This window comes from Athene noctua, chromosome 2, assembly GCF_965140245.1.
Source record: "Athene noctua chromosome 2, bAthNoc1.hap1.1, whole genome shotgun sequence".
NCBI classification, from domain to species: Eukaryota; Metazoa; Chordata; class Aves; order Strigiformes; family Strigidae; genus Athene; species Athene noctua.
In genome coordinates, this window is record NC_134038.1 from 85,541,283 (window position 1) to 85,566,730 (window position 25,448).

Below are 25,448 nucleotides of genomic sequence, written 5' to 3' on the forward strand. Positions count from 1 at the left end.
TGAATGACACTTCAACCCCAGACATAACAGTACAGTTGAAATCAAGATGTAATAGCTGTGAGAATCTGGCTTTGTTTAGACAGTTCACAAAACTGCGAAACTCTCATGAGTGCTTATCAAACCTAACTGCTCAGTTAGATTTTCTAATTCTATCAATCGTATTCAGTGTACCTCACAGCCATACCCTAATTCAAATCCTGTTGAAGTCAAAGGTTAAATCAATTCTTCATCCAGGTTTGACTGATCTCAAGTAGTTTTTGCCTTTTCTGTAAAACAGGTTTTGCCAGTTACTACTGTTGCTGTAGGTTTTTTAACTGTGAAGCAATATACTGAGCAGACTCCATTGTGTAGTTGGTAAACATAAAATCCATGTTTACCTTCTTTCCATTGTGTGGTTGGTAAACACAAAATCCATTTTAATGAAATTAAATCTAGGTTATAGCTTTACTGCAGTAGGGCTGTTGTCATAATACCTTCCATAAATCATAGTGATTATCTCAGAGGGTTTAATAAAATTATCTGATCATAAATCTCTTGTCAATGATTATCAAAAACATTTGGTTTCACAGAGAGCTTTAGAATTTTTATAATTTCAGAATACCAAATTCCAACATACATGTGATCATATTCTTATATAGAATTATAAAGTCATACTTCAGATTATTACTTAGAATTATTTTCCCTTCTGTGGCTGTGTTTGCTTCAGTATCTGAGCACTACATTTTTGCATAATAAAGAAAATTAGTATTAATATTTTCATTTGTATTCCTAATTATTTTTGGAATAAAACTAAAGATTTAACAAAGTTTTAAAAGTAATTACAGGAAAAAAGCCTTAATATTAGAAAAGTCCAATGCCTCATTAGATACTTGGAAAGAAACTGAAAACTAGAACAATAATTTTGATTAGTAATACTTTATTTTTTGACACGAAATATTTCTCTATTTCTTTGTATTATATTTTGCCTTCTATCTGACTCACAACATTTATCTTGGTGTTATGGTGCTCTCTGCCTTTTCAGGTGTTTGCCTTAAGGGGTATTGATGCTACTGAAGAACATTGTATTTGGTAGATCTGCATTAAATATTACTTCTTCTTCCTGACAATCTATTTAAAGCATCACACTTATGCCTCATGAATTGCACTTTAAAAAATATGTCTATATATCCCATGAAACATAAACCCATCTGACCTAAGTTTGTTTTTTCCAGAAGTGCAATTGCTATTTGGGGACATTACTGCTAAAGAGGTATGAATGAGGCGTTTTTCAATACAAACACTATTGTTTACTTTCATGGGGAGGGGGAAAATACCCTATCAGAAAATTTAGAACAACTCCTAAAATAGCTAGTTTAAGTATGGACATCAGTACTATCAGACTATTATTCTTCAAAATTGAAATCTGAAAACAAGAAGGGCAGGAAAACCGTACAAGACCAACAGATATAACCTTCAGCACTTGCATGTTTTATAATTATAAGTGGGACAAGATCTCTAGTTCCGTTTCCTTAATCATTTTTGCACAAGACAGAGACCCAGAGACAGAGAGTTAAAGAATGAAATATGCTACAGTATGCTTTGAAATGATAATAAACTATTTCTTTACCATGATATCTGTCCAAAGAAAATGTAAAGAACAGCTGCTAGAAAGATACACTTAAACATTACATTCAAAAATTTTTAGGTAGGTCAGTTTGTATTTTGCCTGGTACAACCTGCACTGACAGAGACAACTGAGGTAGGCTGTATGGTAAGCAGCAGCTCCACCTGTTCTTTATCAATAAGTAAGATTATATCAAGTTTTATTTATTAAATCCTGCTCTTAATTAAAGTCATCATCTGTAACTAGCTATCTGAACAACATGAATCCAGTTATTACCTAGACTAGGCAGAGAACATGCATATATTTAGAAATAGTTGTGAAAATTTCCATTCAAGAGAAAATGAAAACATAGCATCTTGCCATTTTTAACTGAACTAGCATCCCTAGGCATGTATCACAGAAAAGGCTGTATAGCCACCAGACAATAAGAAGTGAATGGCAATTCTGGATGTTCAGAATCCCCTTTCCAACCTCTCCACAGAACTGTAACAGCAACATTTAGACAGATAGTTAAGTGTGTGAGATTTCTATCTAAAATATTCATGCTCATTGATCACAAACAGGGCAAAAAAATGTCATACCATTATTACAGAAAAAGAGAGTTGATTAAAAAAGAGTGACCTTTAGAAAATATTTTTTAAAAAATGCCCATTGTTTCTTGGATGGACTCCAGGGAGTTCCAGGCAGAGTAAAAAATACATTTAACCAAATAAACAAACAAAGCCATCCAGTTTAAATAACAAGCTTAGAGGAAAATAATTCTACAGGGAGGGGGGAAAGTTTCTAATATTTCCTGTGTTGCTGTTTTGGTTTTTTTTTAACTTTATCTATTAGAAATATCCAGATGCTTGTCCTGATGGCGCTGCTCCATTCTGCCATACATAGTCCTCCTCTGCACCCAGCCTAGAATTACTCACGTTCTTGGCTGCTGGAACTCAAATATGTCCTTGACTGATACATTTTGGCTCTCAGGGTGAGGAAGAGTGACAGGTAATTGCTATGTGCTACACCTGATGGATAATTCAGAGTGGGACTGAAGTTAGCTGATGGACCTGAATTTAGTTGCTTACATGTTCTGTGCATCAAAGGACATTTCCATTTCAAACAATAGTAAAAGAGAGGAGGGGGAAGGGGATAAGGTGACATGAGGACAAATGCAGAAGAAAGTGACAGTGTCTGAAAATTTCTATCGATTTATATGTAGTGAGGAACAAAAAATGGGATAGAAGTCTCTATGCTGAATCATAAAACCATCAGAGAAGTAATACTCTTCAAAAAACATTTTAATTAGCAAATTCATTTGAGTGTTTTACTTATCAGCACTTACTTTCTCAACACCACCTCTTAATCTCTGAGAAGCACACTCTTTCAAGCATAAACCAGGTATATCACATTTTGTCTCTTTATTTATTTGACACATGTTCTCCTTTAAGTAACAGTTCAGAGGTAGAAGGGACAAATTACCAAAAGATCTGTTTTATAGGAAACCTGAGTCCCACTGTCTACGAGGTCAGATTAAAAAAATCCAATATTTAAAGATGAGAATATGAAACACTGTATCCTCAGAGTACTGCTCATCACATAGTGATAGAACAAAGAGGATTTTTATTGAAAGGCACGGGGCTTTTTTTTTTTTTCTTCTACCATTGTAAATCAGGACTTCTGTAACATCTGTTTACAGTTACAGTGAGGTAAATCTACACTAGATAGGTTTCCTTACATGCTAAATTATTACTATTTATTGAGAAAAGGAATAAGAAGTGTTACAGGGAATGCAATGAATTTATATTCCATTTAACATTTTCTAAAGATATAGTTAAATATTTAAAATTATGGTAAACAAGTACCAAGATTACTATTCATATTTTAGGAAGAAATGAAAAGACAGTTAACAAGGAAAGATACAAGTTTCCTAAATGGAAATCAAATGGCTTTTCATTTTGTTGTATAATTAATACTCCAGTTTAATGATTGAAATATTACTTGAACTTGAAGAGTTTTTACACAAAGCTTGTTACAACTAAATTTGAGTGAACTCAGATTTGGCAGAATGACTTCATCAAATCCCTAGCAAAAGTACTGAGGAAAAGTCTGCTCAGACTGTTCAAGACAATGCAATCTAGTCAAGAAATACTAGTTTTTTGCTTTTCTTCATGCTACAAATATTCTTAGAAAACTATCATTAATTGTATTACCAGGTTCCTTTTAACAATATTGGTTAATTTACAGTATTTTCTTAAATAGAATAAATGAGCCATGGGATGAAGCCTTTTTTTTTTTTTTTCCCCTTTTAGTTTATATATTGAACTAAATATAAAACAGATACATGAAAGTGTGCAACATGCACACACAGAGTCACTATGCCTGAGTACAGAATGCCAAGAAGGTAATTTTTAAGAAATGTACTTTGTGATTTTCATATAGGCTTTTAAGAGAGTTGCTTAAACTCCATATACAGAAACACTATACTATATATATATATATATATATAGGGTCCAAGGGGACTGAAGAACATAAGGGAGTGAGTGCTAAGGGAACTCAGAACCTAGGTCACCAGTTCAAACCAAGCCCTGTGAGTAGTGGTTGAACTGCATAAACAAGCCAATATCTTTGTGAACTGAATAAATGGCCACAGACAAGCATTTAGCAAATGTGTGTCTGCATTTACAATTACATTTAGCACTTGCTGACAGTCTTCAGAGAATAGCAGCCAAGAACCTACCTAATGCTTACACACTCTAAATGACCTAGATCAAAAAGCTGGATTTTGGGATACGTGCACACTCCTGATCAAGAAAGGTCAAAAGTCTCATCTGTCTTTTAGGAAATGAGTGGATTTTCATCCTTACCTTCACTTGAAAAAAAAAAAAAAATTCAAATGTTTTTCTAACCAAGTCAGCCACACTGTATTTTCTAAGTATGTTTGGTATGCTGGACATCGTACTAATGTGGTCAGTGAGTAAATGCATGCATGAAAAGAATAATAAATCTGATCTAAATTTGGAAACAAAAACTACTCCTCCAAGTAATTTAACTGAATATTTATCATCTGCTTTGGAGACTGTTCTAAGTATACTCTACTCTGAAAGCTGAAGGACAACATAATTCTGGTACCTATACAACTTCCAAACTTAAGTGCAAGACAGTACTTTATTATGATGCTTTGTGCTTAGATACTTTCTTATTTTGAAACTCAAACCTATTTGTTTCTCATGAATGTCTCCATAACGGTTTCCAGTCTGAGCTGTGATTACAGGTCTGGGCCATTCAGCAAAACAGCACAGAGACTGACTTCAGCGCCCACAGACTCCAAATCACACTCAACGGAGCACAGGACAGTAAACATAGTTTACATTACACATATGTCAACCAAGGCAGTCATAGCCTTAAAAAATATTGACAGCTGAGACATCTGCAACAGAAAGATTCCCCTCCAACCCCAGAACTGTCTGGTGTACATCAATGAGTCTGGTCTTGACCGGAAGACTCTCTCCACCCTCAAAACTGAAGTGATACATTTGACAGAGACTGAACCACATCTGCTCCTAAAGTAATCTGACCAAGTCTCATGATGCAGCATCTTAGCTCCCATCTGGTTGGGAGAAAAGGAAGCTTCTTTAAATGATCCATTGCAATATTAGCATCGTAAAACATATGTCTCTGACTTCTGCTAAATACCAAGTCCAGTAATAAATATGGTGATGTAGGTTTGTACTTTACTTTGATATAGAAATCATGTACATGAAAGACTCTTTTCCCCCCCTCAAACTACCAGGCCTGAAGGTTCAGCAAGAAAGTAGACTGAAGCTTTCTCCCTTTCAAAACACCACTGCAGTTTAAAAGATTTGCTACAAAATTATTGACTCAACAAATATTCATCCAGTGACACATGCCAAAACCAATGCCTTCAATGAGTTACATCTCTGAGAAACAAGTGAACCTTAGTGAAAACTTCCATTACTGCAAAGAAAATAAGGTTTGAAACTCATTCTTTAATATGATGCATCTATGACAAAGAGCAATAAAAAGAGAAGCCAGGAAAAAGTAGTAGCAAACACTACATTTGCCTCTAAATCAACTAATTAAGAGTCTGAGAGTCGTTCAGAAGGTGCAACTTTCACTGTGGCTTGAAAACAACAACCCTGAAAATATGCTGAAAACTTAAATGTTTGTAAGCATATATAAAAATATATATACTGCAATATATGTTTATTTTAACTGTAAGGTATACTTTTGCAAGAACAATGGCATCCTGAGGTATCCAAGTTAAGCCTTGCAGAGCTTTGTTTCCATGATCCATTTAAGAACACGCGACTTCTTCAGTGTAGATGCACACGTAAGACTCCAAAGCTGGAAACAGAGCTGGCTCTTACTGTGCTAGCTACTTACTGTACACTGAGATACAGCCTCTGACACAAAGAATGTAGTACTGAAAATAATTAAAAATACAGGAAAAGGGGGTAGTGACATAGTGGAGTATCAGAGCACATATATCTCATCCATGTGAGCACTGGAGTGTTTTCAGAGAGGTTTTCTGTTTTAATTAAAAAGAAAAATTTACAGAGGTGGACCAAATGAGAAAAATGATGTTCTCGCAGCATCAAAGAAATGAAAAGAATGGATGTGAAGGTGATGAAGCATTATCGTGGTACGTGAAGAAAAGCAAAAGAAAGAAAAGGGAAGAATGCTAAGAGGAACAGAATGAATAGAAACACAAATCATGACGGAGAAAAAGAAGCTATATGAAGAGGAAATTGCTACTCAGAGGTGAAAGGATAAGTGCCCAGGAAACAGACTGAAAATAACAGAAGGAGGAGGAATAACAAGAGTTTGGTGGCAGACGATGGTCTTGCTAGGAAAGCTAATGTTCGTTCTCCAACGCATAATACAGGGCTTGAAAAGCTTCCCTTTTTGGTAAAGCAAATTCCCATATATCTTTGAGAAAGGAAAACTGGGGAAACTCATTAACCCCTGATGCCTATTCTATCTCACTCTCACCTTATCCTCTTGAAGTGACATAATATACCCCTTTTCCTTACATTATCTGGATTATTAACTATAGTTATTAAACAGTTGTTTTATTTTTCATATGTCACTATATACAGTTTTAGCAGGACCATTCCTAGCTGCTCTATGGTTGGTTTTCTGTCAGCTTTCAGAGAGCTTCCTTTGATTTACCCCTTTCCAAACTTCAACTTAATAAATTTCCTTAAAACACTCCTAAAACATTAAAGCATTAGCATCAAACGCCAATTTTCAGTGGAGTTGGGCCAGATAGCAATCATACTCTTTTGTCAGTAATAAGGAGACATGGCTTGAGGCAAAAAAAATTTAACACTGGCCTCATTCAAAGAACTTGAAATATGTGAAATAAAGCTGAACACCACATATTTAATTCTATTTGATATGGCCTAAGAGTAAAAAAAAAAAAAAAGCTCAAGAGAGGGAACTAGGCTATGTGTAAGCTGTGTTGCTGTGTTTACCAAATTTGAAAATCTTCAGTGAGTCAGATGCCCCAAATTATTTGTTTAATGAGGAATGATATTTCCCATATTGCTGAGGTCACTTCTGGATCATCACTAGGTATGAAGAAGCCCACAATCCACCAATGGAAAAGACCAGAAAATAATTGCAGCATTATTGCCTATTTTTATCAAAACATGAGGAAAACCAGCATTGCCCCATGTTTGGTGAGCTGTCATCTCATACAGTCTCTGAGGCTAGCATACCGGAAAGTAAGTGCTTTTCACTTAGAAGCAGATAGAACATCTCATCTTGTAAAATAATAATAGAGATGTAAGTGCATTTGTAAGACTTGTTTAGAAACCCACAGACACACTGCTATGAAAGCGTGATTTATTTATTTTTTACTTACAGCAACAACTTTATGAGACAAAAGGGGAACAAAGCCATCAAGTCAAACAATGTTTGTAGTCAGTCCTTGTGAAAGACTGGAATGCAAGTTCCTGCTATTTGTATGTAACCTGGATGTCTGCAACTGCATAGGAATTGTTAACATCAGAAATTTTTCCATGCAGCACATTAATTTATTGTCTTTTGATTTTTTTAATGAGTACTCTGATGCATATTAATGAATATAAGTTATTCTGAGAAACCAGTGGCTATTCATGAAAGAAAAAAAGGGAAGACAGGTATAATGGAAGCTGACTTGTGCATTCAAATATTACTACCCTGGCCAAGACTTTTATCTCTGGGTGGAAAAAGCACAAAACTTAGTAGATGTCATATAAATGTAACATGAAAAAAAGTAGTCAGCTATACACTACACCAATTGAGGATCAGTGTCTGTAGCTACTTGCAAAACCAACTTCCTTTCCAAGAAACCAGTGGACATATTGAGTCACATTTATAAAAACCATTACTTTCAGAAATAATTTTCAAGAAGAATATACTGATAGACAGTTAAAACTGTCAGTGTTCTTAGTACATTCCCCCAAAACCCCAGGTCATTTTCCCATATGCTTATGTTTTTGTGAGAAAGACAACTTGGTATTTCTCACTAAAAAGCTAATGGAATAAGTAAAAAATCCTGCAGGTAATTGTAATCAGTATTTCCCTGATTTTTTTTTTTTTTTTTTTTTTTGAGGGGTGGTGGGCTGGGGAGTAGTGAAGCAGGGCAGGGGCTTGGGAGATATTTTTGGACAAAAGAATGTATCTCCATATTGAGTAGTTGAGCTTTTAATGCAAGATATGGTGCTATGAATTTTATTATCAACATTGGATGATAACCACTGATAGAGATATTTAATGACACCAGACAGTATTGGCTGAAAAAGCAGTGCAATTAATTCACACTTTTATAAACTGCTTAAGAGTTATACATCTAGTTAAGAAATGAAAATGTGAAATGGGTTAACTTTCCATTGATCTTTTCTCCCAATTATGACAGTTTTAAGCACAAGGTGTTAATTTTTGTGGACAACAGAAGGAACACAGACATGTTTAATACAACAGACCTTAATTTGGTCCCTTACAGTATTAAAAAGTTTGGGTTGTTTACTAGCTCCTTAATTACATCCCCTGACAGCATAGCTATTAAGTGTGGACTTGACTGAGACTATCAAATTCAGTTCACTTTAGACGTTTTAGGGTGGATACGCCATAGGTACACTGGGTCATCTTACAGGCTCTGTAAGCATCTCTGACTTTTTCTTATTAATCATTTAATCTTTCAAGACAGCCTCCCTCATCCACTCTTTTTTTCTTTCCAGATAAAGACCTTCCATCATCAGTTTCTTTCTTTTGATATGCCACGCTTTCTATCACCCCATGAAAAATACGTCCTCTCCCTCTTCAATCAAACACTATTTCCTCCCCCCGCAAGTACCAATTTAATTTTCTGACCACTTGTATTGAACCAGCACCTTTACTCACCCTTGTGCCCCCACAAAACTACGCAAGCAACTATCCAAACCCCACCAGCCTCCGAGTATAACATGACACACGCCAGTCACAGCCCTCAGTCTGACGGTAACCTGGAAAGCTGCATGCATAGTCTTGATTCACATTTCAAAAATCCCTTTCTGTCTCGTTTAAACGCCACAAGGCTTTGAAGCCTTGCATCTAAGAGTTCCTGCCTGCGAAGGAACGACATTGCTTATAGAGAATGAAGTTTTATCATTACGTACTTTTGCTTTCCAGCTGCTGTGCTTCCTCAAATAAATGTTGATAAGCACAAAGGGGGAAAGTGCGCTTGCCTTTCCTCCTCCCTTCTCCACCCCTGCACGTTTCTAACATTTTTTTTTTTTTTTTTTCCCCCAAGCTTCAGAGAAGCACCGAATCAGAAATAACTGCAGCCATTCATAAGAAGCTGCTTAAAACCTGAATCCCTCCAGAGAGGAGTTCCGGGCTGGGACATCTGCCTCTGCCCCCAGCCCTCTCCTGATACCCGGCACGGGCTCCCTTGCTGCAGTGCAGGCTGTCAGTTTACTCAGTTTGAACTTTCAATGCAGAAATTCGGCACTATGCAGTCAGCCAGATAAAGCAGCACTTACCTTAATTGAAACCTTTTCTCTGGTAAAGCTGGAGCATCAGTCAAATCAACAGTGATTTGGGGGCAATCTAAGTTTCAATCAACACCCTCCGGGTAGCTGCATACTGCTCTGCCTTTTTTTCGTTGATGTTGAACTCTTCACTGTCTAAAGGAGAGAGAGAAAGATAAGCTGAAATCCTCAGAGGCTCCTAGGGAGTGAGAGAAGAGGCACCAAAGCAATGTTTCTTAACATGAGATTCTCAGCAAGCGTGCTCAGGTCTAGAAGATCGTGTAACTGCTGTGATAGGCTCCTGTCATGTCCCCTGAGCCGTGAGATGATCATTGACCTGATTAGCTCTGAACACTCCCTACATGCAGAGAAAGCACTGAGAGGATTGGTGGGTCGCAAGGGAATTGGGAAAGGCACCAGGGCCACTTGGGAATCTTCATTCTTCCAGACTAATGGATGTGCTGCAGCTGAGGCTGTAATTTGTGAGGAGGTTATGCACAATGTTAACCATCTGAGGACTTAAACAAATGTGCTTTTGCATGCTGTTTCTCAAGGTGCGCCAGCATTCAACACAGGGTAGAGCTGAGTAATTAGAGGCTGATGTAGCCGTTTCGTAATACAAGGCTCACTGTATGAGATGTTCTGTAAGCTGAGAGATAAAGTGGATTCATACATTTGTCTCTGACCCTGGAGACAATAGCAGTTAATGGGTAGAGTAAGGGAAATTAGCATGGTGGGCTCCTGTTAGCCCCCAGATGGCAATCAATCACCATGGAAAGAAAAAGAACAACAAAACCCAAACAGACTAGAATTATTAACAAGCATATATGACAATTTAAATAAAATGCAGAGAAAGAATGCCAAATTAGTACAGAAAGGACTCTTCAACATAGAGATAAAATTAGTAGTAGAGCACAACAGTACAAGTTCTCTTCTGTGGCTGCAACAGAGAGTAAAAACCAACAAGGAATGCATTTAAAGGATCTAATTTGCTTTTCACTTATACTGATACAAATAATTCTATTAAAGATGACAGTTTAAATTTAGACAGGAAAAAAAAAAAAAAAAGCAGAGTGAAAGAAGAATGAGATTTACTTTTACCCATTTTTGGGTTTAGGGTATTATAAAAACTAGATTTTTGTGTACCAAGTATTCAGGCTTATGTGGTCAAATGAGTTCAGCCGAAGTATGTCAACTTTTATGGCTATCCTTATCTGCTATTTTCTTGCTTCTTGGACAGTTATGGCACTAGCCAGTTGACTCAATTTTCCATTCAGATTTATCCATGGAAATACCAGTTTGTGACTAAGAGAGAAGTTCATCGAATAACATATTTAGTAATGGTGGTTTGATGCGCCAATATAAAATGAATAAAATTTTATTTTGATAGTAACTAAAGAAGATTTGAAACCTATAGTACAAAGTTAGTTCATATGTAGATACCATAAGTTACTCTATTAATGCTGAAACAAAGATAATCATAAACATATAGTGAAATTCTTAATCACATTTATTTAGTTTGGGTCTGTTCATATTCATTTTTCAGGTAAATTAGTATGATTGTATCTTAGTAGGATAAGAAGTCAAGAAAGCAATTTTTAAGTTGTTAAGCAAGTGACAGAGGAAATGGATTACATATTTATTTTTTGAAGGCATTCACATCAGAAATATTATTATTACAGTATCATGTGACTTAGATCACTCAGAAGTAACCAGAAAAATTTGAATCTCCAATTTATTTAGCAAGACACAGAAGACAATGATTTCTCAACCACACTGCAGTCACCCTAACTGTAATGCCTGAGAAACAGGAAACAAATCTAAGGTAAGTGCCCCATGTTCCCACTACACAGTCAGTAAGAAGAGATCAACTTTTCTACCATAAGAGTGAGGAAGAGATCAACTTTTCTACCGTAAGAGTGGTAGCTATATAATTTTCATGATCCTCCTCTGGAAGTGCGTCTCTCACCCATCAAAAGCTTCTCCATGTGCAAAATCTAGATAATAAGATTGTCTTGAGTAATATTTCATATTCAGATTTACAGAATGTGTATCAGCCAGGGATTCCCATTTCACCTGGGACTAAAGGTAACAAAATAATAATTAATCAAATAAGAAGCCTTTTACATACATTAATATAAAGTATAAATACATTCTTGATCTCGACTAAAAGGGTTTCATGTGTCAAGACCTCAGCTGAATTACAACCCTCACTGAAAATGAGGTTGCTTTCCTTACCCATAAATTTGTACCACAGAACAAGTAGGAAGTCATCCCAGCACATGATCTTATCTGTTCTGACATGGCATCACTCATGAAACAGGTAACCCACAGACACACACTGTATTATTTATCATTTCAAATACAATGAAAGAAATTAAATATGAATTTATTTGCCTTTCCTGAAAGTTTCCAATTTCACGTTTCTGCTGGTTTGTTTAGTTGAGTCCTAACTCTCACCAGCCCTGGAATTTTCCACACCTCTTAAACTACTGTTCCACAACCTACAAGATCTCCATGTCAGGAATACTTTTCCTGTTATTACCCCCTTTCAAATATCTTTCTTTTTATGAAAAATTCCACTCTTACAATATAAGTTGTAATCTTTCTCACTTACTATTCCGGTTGTCCTTTTAATGTTTAAAAGTCAGCATTCGCCAGAAGTTCACAGTATATAAACAAATTATTTTAATTATTTCTCATTACAAGTGAAGGTCTGAAAAAGAAAACAGCAGGTCCAGAAAGGACTGAAGCATGAAGGGACAAAATTTTAAGTGATAACATGATTTAAGTTTGTGCAGAAACAACTGGGACTTACTGTTGGCTTGGACATTTGAGTGAGAAACCGGCATTTTAAATTCAGTGTTAATAAAAGGAAACAATAGTTTGAGACACTCATAAATCTTGCTGCAGTCTAAATAAGAGAAGTCAGTTGTCTTAGGTCCTATTCACAAACCTAAATATATCTTAAAATTTTGAATTCAGTTCCTATCAGTCAACTAAATAAATGGATGGAAGTTGTTCAGAGCAAGGAGATCAGAAAAGTAATGCATCTTCAACCAGAGATGATATAATCACTCATACAGATAAAAAAATTTAGACACCTTCCCAGCTCATCATTCTTCTACAAAGGGGACAGTACATTAAACCAAAAAAGGATGAAGAAAAAGGAATAATTTTCTATGCAATCCGTAATTAACCTTTTGAATTCACTGCCACAAGCCATGACTGTAGCAAAGAATTAAAATATACATATGCGAGAAAATTTTAAAGTCACAACAAGGTTTAAAATGCATACACAAGAAAAAATTCTTTGTTTCGGGACTGTTACTCAATGAGGAGAAAAATATTACCTCATGAACAAGACAAGATATTAATAATGGGAAAAAATTCTCTACCAACTAACATCATTTAATAGTAAAATTTAGAAGACCTTTACAGTATGATTACAAAAGCCATGGTATTTTTACTGTCAAAGGTCATTAGATACTCATGTTTCATTAAAATAATAATTTAGTTGGTTTGGGGTATATTTTAACAGATGAACAGCATTTTTTAAAGGAGCTGTATTTTCCAAATTTGTCATTTGAAGAGACTGAATGTCAAAATAAATACAGAAAACTACATTAGTGTAAGTTTCTTAATATTCATGTAAAGATCTTCAGTTCAGAAACATGAAGTACTGCAGCACAACTCTTCACCATGCATCAATATAAATTCAATACAGAATAAAAGGCCACAGAGGAACAGTAAGAAAAGCGATGGAATCACCTATATGCTAATATATTCACAACTCTTCTGCTAGCCCAAATCACACACGGTCAGTTGCCTCAGCTCTGATGATGCTCAGGAATTCAGTGAATGAGAAGGGAATCGTGTCTATACCCATAGCTTCAACATACAGAATTATTCTTTTTCTAAAGTTAAAAAGATCCTTTGGTATGAAAAAGATATACTATACAAGATGTACTGAGAGTGTCAATTTGCTCAATATTTTTTTCTTTTTTAATAAGTAATCAACAAAAACAGGTATCGTCTTCTTCATTTTGGCTGCAAGACCAGTAACTAGAAATCGTGTGTGGGAATACTCTAGGATAGCAGCAAAACCGGCAGAATAAAAGACTATTTAGAAGAGACCTTGTAAACCTGTCTTTATCCTTCATCTCTGCAGAGAAAAACATATAAATAATAAGCCACTTAAGGACATTAAAAACGCTCTGAAGAAAAAGGAAACCATTTGAACCATTTGAACTTTCACAACCATCATATTTTCCACATTTTGGCAACCATTATCTCCCCATGGCAGCCAGGGACAACCAGACTAGATAACTCTCAGTAGTACCTGACAATTGCCATGCATTTTAGCACTGAAACTTTATTCTTATCCCCATACATTTCAAAAGAACTGATCAGACAGAACTCCAAATTTTCATCTAGCTTACATCAGCATAGCTGCATTGATTTAAGTAGAACTGTACAGTAGATTTATAAATTAGTGAGATCTCATGTAAAAGCAATACATTTTGTCATCAATGAATGTTACACCGGAATTCAAATGTCAACCTTCCTGCAACATCATCCAATATTTTATTTTTGATATTGATCATTTTCTTCCAAACTTTCTGGCTGCAGTGAGTACAGACAACACAGGAAACTTACTTGCATCTAACAAAAAGTGTAATCTTGAACATTCAGTGCTTTAGTTCAGAACCTTGTTCTACAGGTTCTTGATGTTCAGGTAAAGATGTGATCTGAATGGAAGGAAACAACTGAATCCTAGCTGTACTCAGTGGAAAACTGCTCACATCATGAGACTTCTCCTCCTGATATCTGCAGGGGCTCAAATCCAAAGCACTCCTGCTCTTATCTGATCCCTGTTCTCACTTCCAGTTTAACAATAACAGTCAGTACCGTTATTCTTACTTAGGACAAACTTCCAAAGATAAGGTAAGTCGTACAGTATATTGCTTTAAGATATTTCTGATTATGTTATGCAATGTACAGTTTGAGCTTTGTTGTACACTTTTATTAATGTGTGGTAGACTGAGACATTTCAATGTTAGTGTTCTCTATTTCCTTGGCAACATCCCCACAATGTTGGAGATATTTAAGAGGCACAGGTAACCCTCGATTTAAGTAAAGGTCCAGAAAATGCATAAAGAAACAAATACAAATTTTGGAGCATCCTAGTATCACAGTGGAACAGTTCCAAAAGCATAATGACAGCAGGGAGGCTGGTGGTGACTAAATACTCCATGATTAAGTTCTGGAAGGTATAAAAGAACATTGTTCTTCCCAAGAGTAGGGAACTTATGGGTAGAGAAGGTCCAGAGCCCTGTGAGTGAAAGGAAACATGGAAGGACAATGTTTTTAAGGATGCATTCAGATTTGGTAAAGAGAAAAGGGAAATAAATATAGAAAGAAGATGTGAAATGGAAACAGGCCACCACTGTTTTGATTATGCCTCTTCAGTTTTTCTACTATCTGAGAAAAATATACTTTGTATCACAGAGGAATATAGCTTATATTCAGGCATCAAGTGAATTATGGTTGTCCATAATTACAAAGAAAGAAACAGAATTAATAAGTATTTGAATATGATATGTGTCTGCAATACTATTTATTTACAGATACGTATTATAAAGGCAGTTTTGTTAAAACATGGAATCCAAATTCTGTTCAGTCTGTTCAGTATGTCTTTCAGTACGAATTGAGAACCTCAGAACTACTAGAAAGTACTCTACAGAACAGAGGAAATTTTATATCTGAAGTTACTTTATTTCTGCTGAAAATTTCTATCAGCAATACACCTATACAGTTAAACTGAAAATAAATACACAACTGTAACCAAGGGCATGGTTTTGTAGCAAAGTGTGACACGTAATTTCTGGTCTGAGTCTCCTTTTTGCCGGGTGCCATAGACCTCCTTTAGGCATAACAGCAAAAACAAGAGACCCCTGTACATTGTGCCAAAGGAGCAGTGTGGGAGACTGAATGACTCAGGGACATCCTTACTAAAGTACAATTCCTCCCTCACATTCTTCTTGTTCAGGTGAAGGGAACAGTGTGATTTGTGGTATGACCTGTCTCAGCAGCAATTTAAAACTTCCCAGTAAGATCTCTGTCTACTCACTCCCTTTTACCATCCACTTGCTTTGGCATGCAGGGATAGGGAAGAGAGGGTAGTGCAGAAAACAGTGTGCAGGGATGCAATATACTTCTTGTAACCACATAAATATCTTATACCTGTTCATTAGCCTCCCTGTTCCCATCTCTCTGAACAAGGAGGGGTTGTTTGTCCCCTTGAAGGGGACGAAACTGAACTGCAGTTTAGTCTTGGGATTCTTCCTGGCATTTTTATAGCTGAAGCCTGCTCTGCTACTTATTCAGACTAAAACTATAAATCTAATACACTTTAAGGGCCACATTTTCAGTGTCATAAACTATCATATCTGTCCATTTTTCAGGGGAACCACAGGGCTTTTAAACACCTAGAGAAAATCAGATCTTAGGAGGTGACAATATTTCTGTCTGAGATTGGTCAGACATAATTGGTTTCTGGAAAAGCTCAGAAAAATATAGAAACAAATATAACCATTAATTAACTTTCCAGCAGTCCTAACTTGCATGTCTCTGACCAGTTTTCAGTCTTCTAACTTTGGGGAATTTGTTTCTTGTTTGTTCTGCTTTGTTGTTTATTTTTAGTTTTACTCTTGACTGTTTTTCCTTATATGATACTGCACTTCTCTTTTTCAGTTTGTCTGTTTCAGAGTCATCTTATAATCTGTTTTTTAAATTCTTAAAAAAGATCTGCTTTTTCTCTTGAAGTTATTTTAATGTACTTATTCTCTAGGCATAGGAAACATCCTGTTTCTTACCTTAATCTGCTCTCTTTCCACTTACTAATTCCCTATTAATGTTTCTTCCTCCACAATCCCAGTACCACAAGCACTTCCCATCTTTCTTCTCCAAGGATTATTTTCCCCAGCTCTTGTAATGTTCCTTCTGCCTCATTTTCTTGCTCTCTTTTGTGTGGGTTTTTTTTTTGGACAGTCTTAGGAGCACTTTCTTCTGCCTTTTCTGTCAGTGCTAGAATGATAGGTATAGAAGGAGAAAATAGAGGGGGAACAACAGCTTCTTTTTTTCCATATATACATAAAAATTTCTTATGTAGGAAAAGGAATTAAGTGCTGACAAAATTGCTTTTAGAATCACTACTGTTCAGGAGGACCTGGAAATGTTGTAAAGGAGCATGACTGGAAAGGTTTTAAATCCTAGTTCTCTCTCATTCATCATGGTTTGAAGCAAGTTTTCTCTCAGGTGACAGACACCAGCTCCTTGGCTGGAGGACAACTTCCTTCTGTACAGCAAACAGGAAAGAAGGCTGGACTATTATTATAGAGTATCAGTAATATTATTTTGATGCCAAGCCTTGAAAGAATAAGCTGATGTGAACAGTGGCCAGTAAAACAAGCTCTCATTCAGGGCAGCACTCTCCCCTAACGTGTGACCATGCTGGTTAGCACTTAGGCTAGATTCTGCTCTGGGAATACTGAAGCTACACCACACCAAGCTGGCAGCAAACACGAGGGTAAAGCCTCATCCCAGTCTTCTGAGCAGAGCAGAACTTTCAGAACCTTTCCTTCTATGTGCCTAATGGCAAGACAGTTACTTCCAAAAGCATTGTACTGCACCCAAGTGTCTAATAAATTAAATGGTTTTCATGACATAAAGAAGCTGAACTGCATAATGTATATAGATCTTATTTCTGGATACCAAAGAACATGAAGATTTCAATCTAGTACACAGACACTGACACTGATTAGCAGGGCCTGACTCTATTCCTTCTTGCTTGCACCACCCATATCATTAGCCCTTCCAATGCCCTCATATTACAGAGAGCATGCTATGTATTACTACCTCATTAGTTTGCTTATTTATAGCCCATAACAAAATTCTGAACAAAATTATTGCTTGCTTCTGCAGAGCTGCATGTTATTTCTCATCTGCCTGTTTTTGATTCTGTCCTGCACTTCGAAAACGTCAGTCTCATGGGCCTTTATAATTACCAGGTTTCCTAAGATTTCCCTTAGATTATCAGCGGAGATAGAAGAATAAAAATGCAATAATGTACAAAACTCTTCTTAATTTTTTTTTATCCTGTAGTCATTATTTCCAATGGGATCTACCAATACTAACATTTTAAAAGCTCAGAAGACAGAGAATCAGATCATGATATGAAATGTGAAACTCAGTTCTATCCAGCATGAAACTGGAGAGGGCAGGAAGAGAACGGAACAAAATACCAGCCTCCTTAGCTCAGGGAAACGAAGCAAAAGCCATGCCTCAGCTGCAGCCCCTTCAATCAGGGAAGCAGAGGCAACGGTCTGGCAACATAAACTTGGGCATCATATCCCACAGGGAGAATAAAGAAGTATCATTTTAATTGTACTTCACTGCAGCTTACTACCAAAAACCAGTACAGAGCATGGTGGATCAGTTTCTTTAATACGGTCTTGCTGCGGAAACATGTTGGAAGAGAACATGCTTCCACAGAGCACAGCCACCCTTTATCAGTCAACGTGGTCTGAGACAGTTGGCTAAGTAGTAAAATTTGTCCTTCAGTGGTTAAACTGAATAGAATAGCCATGGAAGACAGATTTATCATATAATATATTTTTAAAAAAAATGGTCAAGTTAATAATTACATATTTTTTGGACAGAAAGTATCATTATGTGATCATACTCATTTTGGGCCATTAGCTTCTCTTTCCCCTTTTTCTGAATATAGAGGAATGAAAGATGGCTTAATTATAGCACTAGGAAATGACCTTTTTTTTGGGGGGGGGGAGGAGAAGATGGTCTTATAATCACAATACAAAGTTGAGACTGTAAGATATTACCTTAAAATATTTATTCTCAGTTACTCTCACAGTTCCATTTGCATCTATAATAAGTAGCATGTTTAAAAGACACTCACGTATATAGTGTGAGAATAGAAGAATTTGGAAGCCAGAAGGTACACGCTTTGCTTCTAAACTTCACAGAGTTCCATTCTCTCTCACAGTTGCAAGTTGTGATTCGTGATTGATGAGAAAATGTGTAATATTAATATTGTTTGTTAAAAATGGTGGGTAAGAAATGTAAATGCTACATATTCATTCACGTTAATTTGTCTCTTTAGAAGCATAGCCAACTAGATGGTGTTCAGCTATCTCCAGAACCATCTATACTGATTATTAATCAGAGCTTGCAGAAACCCTGTATCTTTTTTTTTCCCCTATTCATGAAGGCACTTCTGAGAATAATAATTACACTACTTAGCCTTTATCTAGTGCTTCTCATCTTTCAAGTGCTTCACAAATATTAATTCACTAATTAATCTTCCCAACAACTCAGATTACTCCCATTTTACAGATGGAGAAGCATTAGAAGAGAGGGCAAGTGACCTGCCTGAGGCCATGGAGAGTAACGAAAGGAAAGAGGACTAAGGGGAGAGATTATTATAACTAGAAAGAAATGGAGGCAGATGGGACAATTATGGTGATGGTTCAGCAAATAATCATAAGATTCCAGTGAAGAATTTAACATACCACCGGAGGGCAGGCAGTGCTAGCCCTACTGTGTATTATACAGTCACTCAGTATGCCAAACGATCCACGAATAAAAAAAATTGAACTGACAAATAAAACATATTGTGCACTTTCACATTTTTATATCTTTTTTAACAAAACACAGTCTGTTCTTAGATACTGGCAAAATTTTAAAAGTAATCATGAGCACAAAACTAGGGTCAAGAAACTGGAAAATTCTAATTTATTTGGTATCTTGTTTCATATAGAGCTCCATCTATACTCAACATGGAATCAATTACATGCAAAGACTGCCCAATACTAGTGGCATAAACTGAATAAACTGAGTTAGGATTTTTATGCCTGGTTCATTTTGCATATAGGAAGGCTGATAGAAAGCATACTGTCTGTCTATAAGACTAGATCTAGATCTCAGATTTAGTTCAAACCCTATGTAAAAAAATAGACTTGACTCAAACCTTGCCTTTCTGCTTTCCAAATAACCTCTGTTTAATCCTCTAAGTACCCCACTCAATTTTTTATTTTTTTTTTTAAATTTTTTTTTTTTAGGTTTACAATATAAACTTCCTTTTAATCCAGATCTCTCAAATGATTTCAGGAAAACACACACTTCTCCATTAGGACTACAGGAGAACCTGGGTTAATATTATTGTATGGTACTGATGTCAGGAAGACTTTTTCACTAAGGTTGTAAGAGATATATCATTGCCCAGAATTTAGGACAGCGACTGGGAATGGGAGATATCCAAGCTAAATCCATGAACTGAATGACTGTTCTTTATGTCACAGATGATAGCAACTTGAGGTTTGGTTTTGGACTGTGATAGAATCCTAACAAATACACTACACTCTTATGCAGATCAAAAAGCTCCAAATGGTTAAAAAGTATTCCAAAGTACTTTATGCTCCATGCAGACTGGGAACAAACTAAAAAATAAATTGAGACCTGTACAAAATCTAGCAGATGTACAAACAATTTGGTTGAGTTGAGATCATGTTTGTCCCTGTTTGAAAAGTTTTGCTTTCTGTTCCATTGATATGGTAAGTGTTTGTTCCAGTTGCACTTTTTGCAGACATTGACATTTTATATACAACACTGCATTGTGCTGATTGTTGATAATAGAAAGAAGCAAGGTGGTAACAATCTATATCCTTTCATATTCAAAACTCTCAGGCTACACTGATAAACAGGAGTACAGAGAGACCCAATAAGAATGGAGAGAGGAGGAATGCAAAAAAGTCCCTGTTAATTTCAACTACTACAGTAAGATACGTGCTGCAAGGATCAGTGCTAAAAGGGGAGCTCCTACTCCTGTACCCTGTGCATTTCTCTCTCAAGTTATCCCCTTGCCTGGAGATGCCCTTAGAATGAAATATATTTATCTACAGAATAGATACACCTGTTATATATCCTGGAAAATTATCTGCTTCCCAAGATACAAGAACTTGAGAGAAAACTATTATTCCAAAAAAGAACAATCAAAATATAACTTTCTTTGCTTCTGCAAGATTTTGAAAGTAAAGATTATAGTTTTCTCTACATCCTCTACAAGTGAATTCTCCCTATATAATTTAAGACACATATTCAGGAAGAGGTTTCCTGCAAATAAGGTAGAATAAAGTCTTTATTGGCACTATATGTTACTAACACAACTTTATCATGGTTTTAGCATTTGTAATGCTTGCAGCAACTGCACGTACTTACCAATCCAATCGCTGACAACAGCAAGCAACTTTCCACTTTGATCTCCAATTTTGCAGCAGTGAGAAAAAAATTGACTGGGAAAAGCTTCTACAGCACGCTCTAATCAGGATGACACTATTAAATTTATGTTTTCATCCCGTGATTAAATTTTTATTTAGCTTCTGTGATATAATGGTTTTTATCTTACTACAAAAAGTAATGATCACAAAACTTTCATAACAGATGACACACAGAGGTACAGGACTGATGAGAAGGATGTTCGAAAATGACAGGAGGGTATCATGCCAGAAACAAATACTGCATTTTGTCACTGAAGTTTAGTTACATTTGCTTTCCTTAGGCCAGACTGTCAGAAGACTGGGTGACGGCACAGACCACTCTTGCTGAAATCTGGAGCACCTTCTGGTGCAGAAAGGACTTTAGCAGACAGGAAAAGTGCCCAAAAAAACCAAAGCGTTGGGCTCAGTTGTGATGTGACTCAGCATGGAGGAGAAAAACCTTGTTTATGATACAGACCAGAAGTTCCAAGTTTCTTCCCAGGTGAGTGCAGGTGAGTGTTATAGCTGCCAGGCTACACATAAGATGCTGCAGCTTCATCTTGTATTCTCTTCAAGATACTTCAACTCTAAAAGGAAGATATGGATTTTATTTACATGTCTCCAGAATTATATTTGGAAGATGCTAAGCTCAGAAATGCTGGCTATAGAAACTTAATTACTGTTTTAAGAACCGAGTTCTTTTAAAAAAATGATTGTAGTTATTTAATTTACCTAAATTTGTGTCAAAAACTAGGCAGCGCTATGCAGTTCAATGTTGTAAGTTAAATGAGTATTTAGCAAGGTAAGGCCTCTACTGGTTTTAGATGTTGGGACATACAAGTAAGCCAGATTTAGATATCAGCTCATCTTTAATTAAAATTTGTTAATACAGTCTGAGTGTTGATGATGCTAATATTTTGAAGTACTTAAGGTTATTCTATGCTAAGCAGGAAAGTGTCACGTTTCTTTTTCTAGTGCTCTTTCTGTCTGCATAGGGTTTAGCTTTGTATCCTTGAACCAGGAAACAGTATGTAATTATTTGGGATGTCTTCTTTTATTGCTTAATTAAAACTATAGAAAATGGCATAAAGTAAACTCCCTCTGTCACACTGACATTTGCACAGCAGCACATTTGCAATCAACCGAAAGCATATTTTTCCTATTTCATTAATGATATAAAAGATACAAATTACTTATTTATGATTATATTAATAATAAAATATTAATTTGTTGAAGAATACACTGTATTAATAATAAATAATCCTGATCTCTGTGAACATGATACCAGAATTAAATTGCTTTAATTTGGTTTAGAAAATAATTAATTATAGACTTACATTCATAGAACTCTACTGCCTTGTAAACAATGGTAAAACACATGCCCCAGAACAACCTCTAAGTACTTGCATAAGAAGTGTGTTGTAATAATGGATTAATTTGCTGTGCTGTAGCACTGAGCATTCATTTTGAAAGTGCTACTTTTTCAAAGAAAAAGTTTATTAATAAAAGACATGTAAAGTCTAGAACTCAAAATCAAAACCTGAAAGCAAAATAGAAGTGTCTGTATTTGCATCATTTATATTCTAATTCAAGAAGGTATATGTGTGAGTTTAATAATCAATCCACAGATATAATTTCTTGAAAACCCTAATTCTTCAAAACAAAGAGTAATGAAATAATGGTTAGGATGGGTCAGAAAAAAAAATCCTGTATCTCAGTATAACTATGGATCTAATGCAACAGATTCATAGGCAATGCTGGTTGCAACTGACAATCACTAGAAGTAAGTATATGTTGTTGCTCTTCCAACAGATTTTTACAGTGTTTCAGTCAGTCTCCCAATAAGTAAAATACTTACGAAAGTGGCCTTTCTAAATAGATGTGCTGCTTTTCAAGCAGCTGGGGCTTTCGTATTGTTTAGGTCTACATCCACCTCAACTTTTCATCCTTTGTATCTAAACTTACTCAGATGGTAAATTATCTTCCTTTTTGTATGCATCTTTTTCCAAACTTTTAAAAAATTTTTTAAAGTATACAGGAAAACTACAGCCATAGGGATGACATCTGTACCCTTTAATTTGTAGCACAATGCTGTCTGGTTTTATGCCTCGTTCTCAATACTAATAGGCATATTTCCAGTCCACCTCCACTTGGAATTATACACATTAGCAATATTCTCATGCAGGTCTCATACCACAAAGCTCAAGAGTATCATGTTTTGTAAAACATCAGACACAAGTATTCATGTTCCAGAACATATGAGTGATTTTCATCCTCAACAGCAAGCAGACTGGGAATGGTTGTAACTCACACAGATGTATCTGAGTTAGTCTTAATTAGCTCAAATACCACTAACAGCATAGCAGGGCACAAAGAAGTAACTGCAACATAGCTGTTCAAATACATTATTACAGTATCACACCCAGCAAACAGTAAGTTTGAGACCAAAAGAACAATGCAGGAGATATCCCTCACATCCCACCAGAAAAATCCATCCCATGCTTTGACTTCACTATGGTTTCAAAGAAAGTTGTTCCAGTGAGTTGAGGTTATTTACTTGAAATCTGTAGCCCAATTGTGGTCCAGACCTTGCATACGTTTCTTCAAGAGACTATTCTTATTTGTGCAGATTAAGTGCAACAAAAATGTCAATAAATTCATTAAATTGCATTTAAATGTTTCCAAGAATGACTTCTAATGTCACAATCTTTTTCATAAACATAGTTTACTCAAAATATTAATGAATTATAATTCCTGAACAAGTGAAAAAGACATTTTTAATACATATACATGTAATTAAAAGTTTAAACTTCTTAATAACTCATTGCTAAAATGTGATATACATATGTACACATAGATGGAATTATTCACAAGAAAAGGTGGTATACAACATTTTAACCAAAACCGAAGTATCCAGAAGTTTTCAGAAGTTCTGCTTTGGTGCAAATGTGTTACTTTTCACAACCAAGAGTCCCACTGTAAAGAATTCTCCAACATTCCTGTATGACTTGCAATGTCATTAAAACTGCACAAGGTGTTCATGAGTGATCTATTTCATTAAGTTTGCACCATCATAACTAATCATCCAATTGAAATTTAGTCATTTAGGCTACTGATAGTCCATTATTAGAAAAGAATGTCAATAAGTTTTCTTCCACCTAAACACAGACATTTTTCTCAAAATGAGATTTATCTTTCTTGGCTAGCATCTAGCTCTTTCCCCTTTATGAAAAGATCATAGAAATTTTGCTAAGATCAGATGCAAATATTACATGCACAGAATCCCAACATTACTTGCCACAAGCTTCCTTTAGTAGAAGTGTTCAGAAAAAAATATTGGGTTGGGGTTTTTTGTTTTTTTTTTTTTAAGATACATTCTAGTCAAGTGTTTTTTCTTTCCCTGAAAGCTTTTACAGCTACATACCCCAGTTTACTGATTAGACATTCCCACAGAGTCTCATGAACTAATATTGTGCCATGATACTTTACTACAAAAATGATCAGGTAATACATCTGCAGTGCAAACTAACTTCAGCTAACCTGTTAAATAATAAAGCAATACCTGGTAAATAAATTTTTAAAAATGGAAAGCATAAGTATTCTTTAAAATCCCAGTGCAGGTTTCAAACTATCAACACACTCATACCACATTTAGTTACACACTAATGAATCTTCTACAGCGCAGAATCTTCTACAGCGCGGAACTTTAGCGTTACGTTTCTTAACTTAGTTAATGCTATCAAATTTTTAAGTAAATGGTCTCCTGCTACTATTTATTCTTTAAAGAATTTCTTCATTTTAGTTAAAAGTGTCAGATTTTGACCTTTTTGTAAATATTTTTCCTCTATGATCCAGACTGGGGGAAGGAGTAGAAGAAGATGAGGAATAAAATTGCATACATTTACTTTGATATCTAAGGTATTGTGTCTTACTCGTCATTATGTCTTTTTCCATAGGTATGCTTTTGTTACAGGGTACATTTTCAATGTAAGAAATTCAGTCCCTATTATTTCTGTCTCTAAATAGCCATGAAGTCCTGCTATGTGTGAGGTGAACCAAAAGGTAGAATGGAGAATGGACATAGTCTGGGTCAGTTGCTGTGTTCCTTAACAAAAAGAGGCTTATGCTGCAATACCATCACAGGATAAATATGCACATTTCATAAATGAGAGAAGAGCTGTGAAAGATACTATCATAATTTCAGAGCTAAAAGTTCACATCACTCAGAGGTAGATGTATGATAGCTGTTCCTGTAAACAGTATGGGTATTCCATCTTCTTTTTAAAAATCACACTGTAAACACCTGACTCTCAATTTGGTATGCAGTGCAACTCCTGTAATATATAATTTAACACAACTGTTAAGCAACAAGCAATTTCCTTCCAAGATCATGGTATTTGTGTACTCCACTTTCAATGAAAATAGTAGGTAAACGTTGTTAGATCATATTCTTTTACCAATAAAACAAAGAAACCAGACCTTTCCACTTAACACAATGTCTTTTTC

General features: G+C 35.7%; 1 protein-coding gene across 4 annotated transcripts in view; it reads right to left on the reverse strand.

Annotated features, from left to right (window-relative positions):
• Positions 1–25,448, reverse strand: part of CDH12 (cadherin 12) — a 583,296-nt gene that overhangs the window by 233,669 nt on the left and 324,179 nt on the right. For 2 of the 4 annotated variants that reach the window (XM_074897854.1, XM_074897853.1), the window contains exon 1: positions 9,619–9,880. The gene's annotated coding sequence lies outside the window, so the exon portion shown is untranslated. Of the gene's footprint in view, positions 1–9,252; positions 9,315–9,618; positions 9,881–25,448 lie in introns of those variants that run through there. The other 2 variants (XM_074897855.1, XM_074897856.1) reach the window with 2 other exon arrangements.